We start from the raw sequence: 10,386 nt of genomic DNA, 5'->3' as shown, positions 1-10,386 counted from the left end.
AAACTTAACATTGGGATTGTTGGTTTTTACCTCAAAAAGACAGCTTGTCTCAGTTTCCGAGGTCACTGTGCTCAAAAACCATTAGGCCACAAGTTGAATGACTTCCTCGTGCGGTAAGCCTTGTAAGCATTCTCTCCATTGATAATTAGACAAACCTGATTAAAAGACTGGAGACTATGCGCCACATCATGGAAGTGCTAACTGTGCTACACTTTAGCATAAGCCCGTAGTGTAAACTGTTTCTGCACCATCTCAGTTCTTCATATGCGCACCAAACTCAATCGCGAAATCTGACCATCCCACTTTTGCGCCTGTCTTCCCTGATGTTCCCTCGACGAAAAGTGCATCCTTTGTGTTCAAAACCAAGCAGGTCTAGCGCAATTGGAGACGGTCTCTCATGTGGTGTGTTTCGCATTAGTCCTTTAAAAGGGTCGTTTATTTCTGCAGATAACATATTAGGTGGCTTACGAAAAGTGCATCCTTTGTGTTCAAAACCAAGCAGGTCTAGCGCAATTGGAGACGGTCTCTCATGTGGTGTGTTTCGCATTAGTCCTTTAAAACGGTCGTTTATTTCTGCAGATAACATATTGGGTGACTTACCAAAAATTGTCCAATATGTGGGAAAAATTCCCCTGAGAAGGCAAGCTTTTGCCCAAAAACTCTTATTCTATTGCGTGAAATTGATCGACTTCTGATATGTAGGCCTTGCAAAATGTGTTTCTGTAAGCTCTACAGGAACTAAAACAACCAGCTCACCAATCTCCCTCGAAGCTGACAAGTGAATGCAAGTATTTTGAATCTGCTCACATATACCCGTAAAAAAGGTTTACGGTTTTCACTTGCTGGCAGAACACTGAGTTCACATATTTGCGTATTCAACCTTCGCAGTGGTTCCTGGAAAATACACCCTACTACGAGCAACTATGATGGAGTGTTACCCTTCGTTTGCAGAAAAAGCAATAAAGAGAAGCAGCCACGGGTAGTCTGCTAATAGGCCCGATTTCGTTGAGCCTGTCTGAGCATACTGCTCTCACTCTCTACTACTCTCTGAAACCTTTTCTCGTGCTAAGAAGCCCTGACATTTTGGATAAGGGGCATCATATAGCTGTTTAGGTTGCTTGTTTAAAACCTGAAGCGGACTGGATTTCGCCGGAAGTTGTTTTAGAGGCGAATTCTGGCACAAACTCCCTGAATCCTTCGTATATTCCTATCAGGAAACGGGAAATTTTGGCGAACTAAATTCGATGTGCTGAAGATACAAAGCCGTTGCCTCAGAGGCGGGAAATCTCAACGATCGTCGTAAAAAAACGTAAGTTATGAAAAAAGGAACAGTATGAAGTAAATGCTGTCAAACCCTCATAACATTTTAATCAGAATAGGGAATTGATGCGATGCTCAAGATAGCATGGCGCACAAAACTTTGATATCATTGCATACGATGCCACTTTCATGCTACTCTCCTTTCACAATTTTTCTTGCATATCGTTTTGTCTGGTCAAAAAGGCAAATTAGGGCAGACAGCATACATTAGATTTTCAAGCAACATGGAGTACCAGTCACTAGCAGGTTTTTCCACAAACTGGCCCTAATAAATGGAAATAATTAGACAGTTTCCATTAAATTAGCATTCCGTCCCCAAGCAGACTGGACTGCGGAGTCTTAGCATATCACCGTCTAGAAATTATTCAGACGAATAGCCACCAGGGTTGTCATACGAACGCAAGTAAACGTCGTTGAAAAATCAGTGTCTGTGTTACCTTGCTGATCTACATTGAATAACTGGATGTCACTTTCTGTCTCCTAATTCATTTACCCACTACTTCGTCCCCTTTTATAAGGATGCTTTCAGAAGCCAACTTTGTGCTTTCCGTTTTCGAATGCTAGGGACTATTGTCAAATTATCACCGAGTTTGTCGCATTCTTTCTGTCTTCCGTAGAAAGTTTCCAGATACCTTGGAGCGTAATACATATCGATTTTCATACCTTGAATTCATAGGAATTCAAATTTTCTTCGATCTAACTATCTAATCCGTATAATAATGGCACAATTGACATTATTTGATGACCAAATGCAGCCGGGGAAAAATATCTGTATGGGTTTTTATTGAAAGACATTCTAGAATAGTTTCGTGGACCCACAAAGATTCTCAATATAACACCCGGCTGTTCAATTTCCTAACAAATACATAAAAACTCCCTCGTTGCCACCCTAAAGAACGTGGAAAAGACTAACAAGACAAACATGGTGTGAGTTTGAATAAGGGAGTTTAACCATAGTTTGGGTGGACTAGAATGAAATACAGCGTTATGAAGTAAGGGACTCAGACTCGTGATTTTCTCTATTAGTAAGGTAAAAGAGGGGTAACATTGCCAACCCTAATTTCTAAAGCAAAATGTGTATTTCAGCGATTGAGTTGTCATCTGTTCTGTCTAGGATAGGTATAATACGTTATGATGTGACTACCTGAAGCTAGTCCACATGCATTTCAAGAAGTTGACTGTTATTAGTTATTCCCCCTAGTTGAGTGTGAACAGGAAAAGAATAAATTATGGTGAGGAACGGAAGATCCAGCTAACATTTCGTAGATAACAAAACCTACTCATGATAATGTGCAAAAAGCACATTGGTTTTCTTTCAGCTACCACTACGACAGTTGGCCCAATTTGTAATATCAGAGTGATCTAATTCCACTAAATGGAGGAGAATGAGTTCACTTACCATCTGACCCTTTCAGTGTTTAAGGGTTGTATACGTCTGTCAAAAAATCATTTGCCTGATCAAACAAGCGGTTTAATTATTGGAGAGCTCATTCATAACTCTGTCATTATAATGTATAGGTTCAACAATGAACGTCGCCTTCTCGGAACTGGTTGGCTGCTGAGCCGAATGCGATCTTGTAAATTTGTTCTAGTCAATAAAACGTACGAGCCTGCCGCAGTACTCACACCGCGCGGTTTTTGGCGGAGAGGAATGCATTCATTTACCATTATAGCGGTCAGCTGCATATGAACATTGTTCGGCTTTGACATATTGCTTCACTCAGTAAAAAACAAATATTCTACAGACGTGACTGAAAACTTTCCAAAGACCTACGACCGATTTGGCCCTTGTTGGGTTTAATCGGGTAGGTGGAGTCTCTACTTGAACCAAAACTGCACGAAATTCGACAAGTACACTCGTTTACGTTTTCTACGGGAGAATCACCTGAGTCCCAGCTCCGTCTCTCGCTTAAATGAATGTGCTGCACCAGGCCGTCTCATTTTTAATTTGGCACTACATTCGAGATATCGCAATACACTGTATAAATGCAGACCAAATGGCTATGCAGATGAGTATAATGGCCATATAGTCCTTGGTTCGGATTCCGCACTCGTTCAATATTCAAAACGTCACCGACGATGAGTATGGAAAGCTTCAGGCCCGTCCCGATTTTATCGTTGTTTCTGAGTGTCGTTGCTTTGCGTTTTGCCGGAAAAAAATTCCTTGGGGTTGGTTAATTCAATTTTAAAATGCTATCTCAATGGAGAGGTATAAATCAATGCTGGATGGTTATCAAAGCTTTGACAATGTGAATTACTCAATATCTCTATTTGTTGCTAAAGGCAGACAGGGAAATGGAGTATTTGAACAAGAAAATGCAACGTCCCACAATGCTCTCATAGAAAAATTCTTCTACTTTTTCTCATAAAAAGTTGGAAATGATCGATTGGCACTCTTGTTTCCAGCTCGGTTTTATTACCACGTAGTGGACGCGATTACAACGGTATAAACAACTGTGACGAAATTGTGGCTATTTTGAGACGAAGTCAAGATGCGGATGTCCAAATTTTATCGATAAAAGACATAAAGATGGTGAAATAATGTGACTGCGAGGGTTTTTGGAGGAAGTCTTGGAAATGTCATTAAAATTTACTCAAATGAATGATATTTAGGGGGATTGCACAGGAATTCGGAATTTCGTGCAGACCATTCCAAGAGAAATCTAAGTAACAACAAGGTCTGAGTTCCTGTATTAGCCTACGAGAAATCCTTGAGTAAGGTTAAGGCTTTGCAAGGAATGAACCTACAAGACCAATAACAAATTTAGAGTCCCATTTGAAAGGATTGTGCTTCTTTAGAATAACTACTCAGTTTATTTCCGTTAGAAGTGTCTAATGCATGTTGGTTTGCTTCCTCCAACAGGCCTCAAAAATTGCAGCTCTGTGTTGCTGGTATCATTGAAAGTATGGAACCACATTATCACAAGGAACCCTGGCAGCATCCCCTATTCTAGATGTAAAGTAACGCAGAAGCTCGTAGTCCAATCTCCACAGAAAAAACAACAATAGTGAACATGGTTTCACACTCAGCGATAGTTCAGAACCTCACCAAATGTGGTTTCAGCGCAACCTGTACTAGATTCTGCTGATGTCCAACCTTTTATTTTTCCAGGCTACCGACCAAAGGAACTTACACAGTAGGCTGCAGGACACTGCTGAATATTGTCGGTTTATTAGTTGCGTTTGTCGACTGTCCAAGCCACCGTATCTGTTCAAACAATTTTTGGTATCATTAAAATTAGGATTGAGAGATTGGGTTTACTTGTCCTGCCTGGCTAGAATCAACCGACGAGAATCAAATGTGACGGCAGCAAGGAGCGAATAGTGTTGAATCAGCCTCGAGAATTCAATAGCCACCGAATGTTTTACACGTTATCTAAAACTGTGACCATTATACCAAGTGCCCTCATTTGCGTACAAATTTGGTTTTGACGGGAGATTCTAATGATCTCAAACGAATCCCTCGCGTATACTGTTTGTTTTCAACTGAATGTGCTGCACTAGGCCATCTAATGTTTCATTTCAGGTGGTGGGACCTTAGAAGTGTCTATATACAGAGTACAAATGTTGCGCGCTACTCATAAGGTTGCCGAAAACATTTCAAAACCCCACAACCTGTTTCGCATTTCTTGGGTCTCATCAGGTAGATGCTGTCCCCGAGATTTGTTGTGCTTTAACCCGAATTGGATAGACTTCATCAATTGAAATACGAAGTTGGTTTTGACACGAAACTCAACTGAATCCGGCCGAATTTTTCGTTTATAATGGTTGGAACCGGTCATGGATTATCCAACAGCAATCTTATTATTGGTCCATTGCGTTTAAACAATGCATCGCGAGATTTGGAATACCGTACCAATTGAAACATAAGACGGCTTGGTGCAACACACTCAACTGACGAACACCATAAGCAATACTTTCCGCTGGAATCACTTGAAAGACCTGTCAAAACGGAATTCTTACGCAAATGAGTGTACTTGGAGAATTCTGTCCAGTTGGAGCTCAAGCAGGACATACGGTTGACGGCAACTCGGGGGTAGCGCCCATCAGATAAGTCCTAGAAAGGGCGAAACCTCTATGAGCGGCGGAAAGTTTCCAGTAACCCTAGGAGTGTTGCATATAGGCAATGCAACTATTACGGTTTCCCACATCCGCAACTAGTGTACTTCACAATGAGCTTGTTGACTGTATTGTTCGCATATTTCCTTGTACTTCTGAAACCGAATGTTCATGGGTTCTTGAAGATACTTTTGTATGATTGCCACTCAAGATTTCTCCAGACTTGATGACTAAGTTCAAGATATATTTTGTGTTTACGACCATTTTATTTACTTACTTGAAAGTTCTGAATTTCCGTGTGAATGGTGATTACATTATTATGAGATATGATCCCGAAACTCATTGGAAGGTCTTCACGACATGAGCAAATTTATTTGACTGTTTCCTAATTCTTCTGCAAACGGAGTAATGTATAATCAAAATACTTCTTCTATTTTCCGTACTTTCGCCACTTCCGAATTTCCGCTTGATTGAAAAACTTGGCATTAATGCCAAACCTAATCCAACCTCCGAAAATAAATCAGGGTGTCCACTCTCATTTTTGTCACACCTTCCCAAATTACCCTGGAAAACAAGGCATTCAAAAAGTCAAAACCCATTGCTTCACAACACCCGCTGATTCACCAATCCACCTTGAACTAACATTCCATTAGTGTTTACCAGTTTTAAGTGTCCCAGTGTCACTCACTTGGAGAGTCCACAGTGAGTGGTGACGAGATTCCTACGTCTGTTTCAGAATCCGGTGGCATTTCTGTGGCCAACTATGAGTCGATGAGACCGCTGAACCACATGGCCATAATCTAGGCCAATTCTGGCAGAAGAATATTCCAAAGCCTAGCTGGGTTCTGCAGTTTCTTGTTGCACGTGTGCTTGCAGAGTCAACTGATTCGGCTTCGCCTTTTTCATCCCTTCCATAGGTAGTTGTACAAGAACGCGCCACTATATGCCACCCAAATCCGACGAAAATACGTAACTGAACTCATCCTAGATTTTGCCATCGGTGCTCACCATCCGGATAATCTCTTCTTGTACTCGATTCAGGATAAATTAATAGTGAACTATGGGACATTATTGGAATCTTGTTCAATCAGTTTATCCAATGTGCAGAGCAGCTCTCCACCACGACCGTTTCAACAAAAACAACTGAAGCTTTCACCCTTCATCCTCTCGGCAAATTTGTTTGTTCCTTCATTCATAACAGACAAATTAGTGAATCCTTCGACCTTGTAAACCCTTCCTATTGATCTAACTCCAACCGATATGATATTTTATCATTTGCAAACTCTCGAACCCTAAATCTGTCAGGAAACTCCAACCTATCCAGATATTCTGATCCATGTAGAAATACAGCTTAAAGCTCCCTTATGTTGTAATAGATAAATCCTAATCAAAAGGACATGGTCCATTTTAAAAATACCTTTGACTTTGTGACCTGAGTCATGCCCGCAAATGTGCAGCGAGGCCTGACCGATACGAAAAGCACAGATATCGACAAAGGAGTCTTTTTCGGACGTTTCGCTAATTCCGAAGATACAGTGTCATGTGAGGAACACTCATTATCTGTCATAACTATTCCAAATCTAAACCGTATGTACAATCGCGATGGGAAGCTCAAAGGTCTCGGCTTGGCAGATTGCGACCCCCAATAAATTTCCTCTTAACCTTAGCTACTGTTATGCTCCCAGTAGCTATTGTTAAAGGCACAATTTTACGGCGTCACTTCAGAGCATGTCAAACTCAACTCTGACGCGACAAAAACAAACGCGTATTGCTTTTACCCGGAAACCTGAACAAGCCTCTATAGAGCTGTATCATATATCGGAACAGCTCCAAACACGCTAAAATAACCAGACTATTTCAAATCAGAGTAACTCACTGTAAGCAATTAAAAGTCCCCCAAGGCTGTCATTTTCGTGTGAATGGATCCTCACCATCCCGCAAAAACTGGAGAATTAAATCAGCGCGAAATGACCCTTGGGCTTTTCTAATTTTATAAGTTTTTGTCTCCAAAGTTAACAAAAGATGACTGCTACACCTAGCCGTGACAATTTTTCTAGTTGGAAAAAGGTTATTGCGTGAGCAATGCAGGCCAATTTCATTGCATATGCAGTGGGTAAGCATGAAAAATCATGAGCTGTTGATAATTTCTGGAAAAACATTGCTGAACACTAAGATCCTCTTGAAACGGTGAGACTGTTGTGTGCAAAAAAATCCCACAGATAACAACCGTCCCGAAGTGGAGGAATCGCAGGAGAGTTGGGAGCATTGTTCGTGGATAGAAAACTGGTGGAGACAAATGGAATTTAACTTTGGTTAAATAAACAAGTGCATGAGAAAAACCGATATCTGAAGGTCGAACAGCATCCGAATCAATCGCTTCGCGTGGGAGAATGAGAGATAGGTGATATTCAATCACAGTGCACGAGGTGCACTGGTTCGATTTAGCAAAGTAGATAGTCGGGTTTCATGGAAAGCTGAGCTCAATTGGTACCACAAGAAGCTCGCGCTCACTAATCTAAGTAGTCGCGTCCCTCATCATTATGATATTATCTTAGATATGCAGTTAACCCACACAATAAAAAATAATGGGCTTCTTTGTGAAAAACACTGGCCGAGTCATGTGATAAACTTGACTTGGTATTTCCCCAATAGTGCACTTTAAAACTGCACTTTGTCTAGCGCAACAAAGTGGCATACGATCCCCAGTAAACAAAACGTGTTTATTAAAGCAGTCGTGCGTTAACTCTCCTTCACGCATCCGTCGTGTTTGTGTATTTGTTGCAGAATGGCGGATATTAGTTAGCACAGTCGTCGGTTTGTTCGCTGAGCTGGGCAATTTGATTGCAAACGTTTCATCACCAATCGAGGTGACATCATCAGTGCGTTGTTAGAGCGTAGTGGTGCATAGCGATGGGTTGGTAGTTGTGCCCAGGCACCATGCTGCATACAGCTGAAGGAGTAAGCATGATATAAAATGGCTTTTATAAACCCTTTGAATGTTGCACACTCGTGTCAGCAATTAACACCAGTTGGCCTTCACTAACATCCATATCAGTAAATTACTCAATACTTCTAGCGTTATTGGTTGCTCAACCATCGACTCACCCTGGAGCTTGAGGACTGTTCACGCTTTCGTGATGCCAAAGGCTATCTGAGTATGGAATTCAGAATGACTGCAGATACATGGGTAACTTGACTTCAGTAACCCAGCTGTGCTCTGCTCTTAGCTGGGAGTTCCAACCAGCCCGTCACCTGGAGCGATGTTGAATGAATTATGGAAAAGTATGGTGATCAACACTACGGTGCGCCATAGCATGACATGCAAATAAGCATCCTGCTCTATTATTGAGCACCTATCGTTCCCCGATAACATGGAGAGGTAGTAATCAACGTCAACCAAGAATTGAACGCGCAAGACCGGAATGACAGGTGCACTTGAAGGAAGACCTGTTGAATACATTTCAAATAATTTCGAGGATAGCACGATCACACATTCGTTTGAGGAACCTCAGAGCAACTGGCGGCCTTGGTTGCTTTTATATCAACCAGAAAGGACACTTGCATACTCGCAGGTAGGTTACTTCATCTTTATGCCAAATGGCTCGGTCCAGCCTCCATCAGACAACAGTGAGTTGTGACCACCTCGTTCAAAAATACAATTACCCAAGAGTAACATTCATCAAAATCACACATGAGGACTTTACTGGTGTTTGGGATTCCCTTCCCCGAGAGTTTCCTCGATGGATGAACACTACAGTAGAGTTTTACATGAAGTTAGGAGAAAAAGGTGCAAAAATCTATTTGAAACGCAATTACATAACACATTTGCCCCTTTTTTCAGCACCAATACAGCCAAGCGCTAAATCACGTCCAAATTACCCTTGTTTGGACAGTCTTCTTCCTAACGCGATACGTCTAATGAGTCCACACCAAAAAAGGGGAAGTAATGAACTTGGGTTTCACTCTTGTTATAGACAATCAGTTGTGTATATCCTGGGCCATGCCGGAGTTTCAACGCCGCACACCTGAAGTGCACATGCTAGATGCACCGGAGTTATCACATCCGAACAGGCACCTGACTGGGAATTCACGACAGACGGGTTAATCGGCCGACACAGCCAGAAAAGTTCCAGATCATCGTTCGAAGTTTGAGACAAACCAATCACATTGATTAAGTCCACCCTTTGGTGTGGACTCAGCAGAATTATTGCGTCCTAACAGGAGTAAGACTGGTTAAATAAATTATGTGAACGTCAAATGGCTCCTTTTTCGTTAGCGGCCTCAACCATTGAGAAGAGCAAATGCTATCGAAACTTGGTCTTATGTGCTCCATCAACCATGCTCCGACAATGGCCCGCAACTCTTGAATCCACATATCAATGAGAAAGAACTATAAATCGAGAGAATGTCATCGCATCCAATTAATTCAAACTACCACCTTTAACCGTAGAAGACCCCGAATGGCTTTATAACTAGCACAAACATAAACATGCTGATTTTGTCCAGGCTCCACTACCAGCTTAATTGCTCGGCCGAATAGTTCTCATTTCGCAATCTCCATGTAATTCAAGGACGAAATTTCTCCTGAAAGCTTATGATTATGCATTACTTTTCTATGCCTACAACCCATCCACATATCACTCTTCTTGTTCTTTCTCGGTAACGAGGTGTGTAGTTTGATCAAGGTTTGTGCAACATCCACAGTTGGCCATCCGATTCCACATTACTCAGTATAAATAGTAACCGTCAGATAAAACATCCCGGTTACGATACGTTGTGAAGGTCAGATTCTGCTGGAAAAACGAATTGCGGCATCCGAAGGCTTTTTCCCGAAGGAGGTATTGCTGTGCTGCTAAGAAGAAACATACTAGGGAAAATACCAGAATACGACACTGGGTAAGGTCAGTTTGACAGCAAAAAAATCAGGATTGGTTTGTTCGGCTGCACCATAAGCTGTGGTGTTCTGGTCATGTATTGCACGCGGCGCATCACTGACTGTTGAAAAGA

The sequence above is a fragment of the Opisthorchis viverrini genome (genome assembly GCF_000715545.1).
Source record: "Opisthorchis viverrini unplaced genomic scaffold opera_v5_27, whole genome shotgun sequence".
Lineage (NCBI taxonomy): Eukaryota > Metazoa > Platyhelminthes > Trematoda > Opisthorchiida > Opisthorchiidae > Opisthorchis > Opisthorchis viverrini.
Note: the sequence above shows the minus strand (reverse complement) of the source record.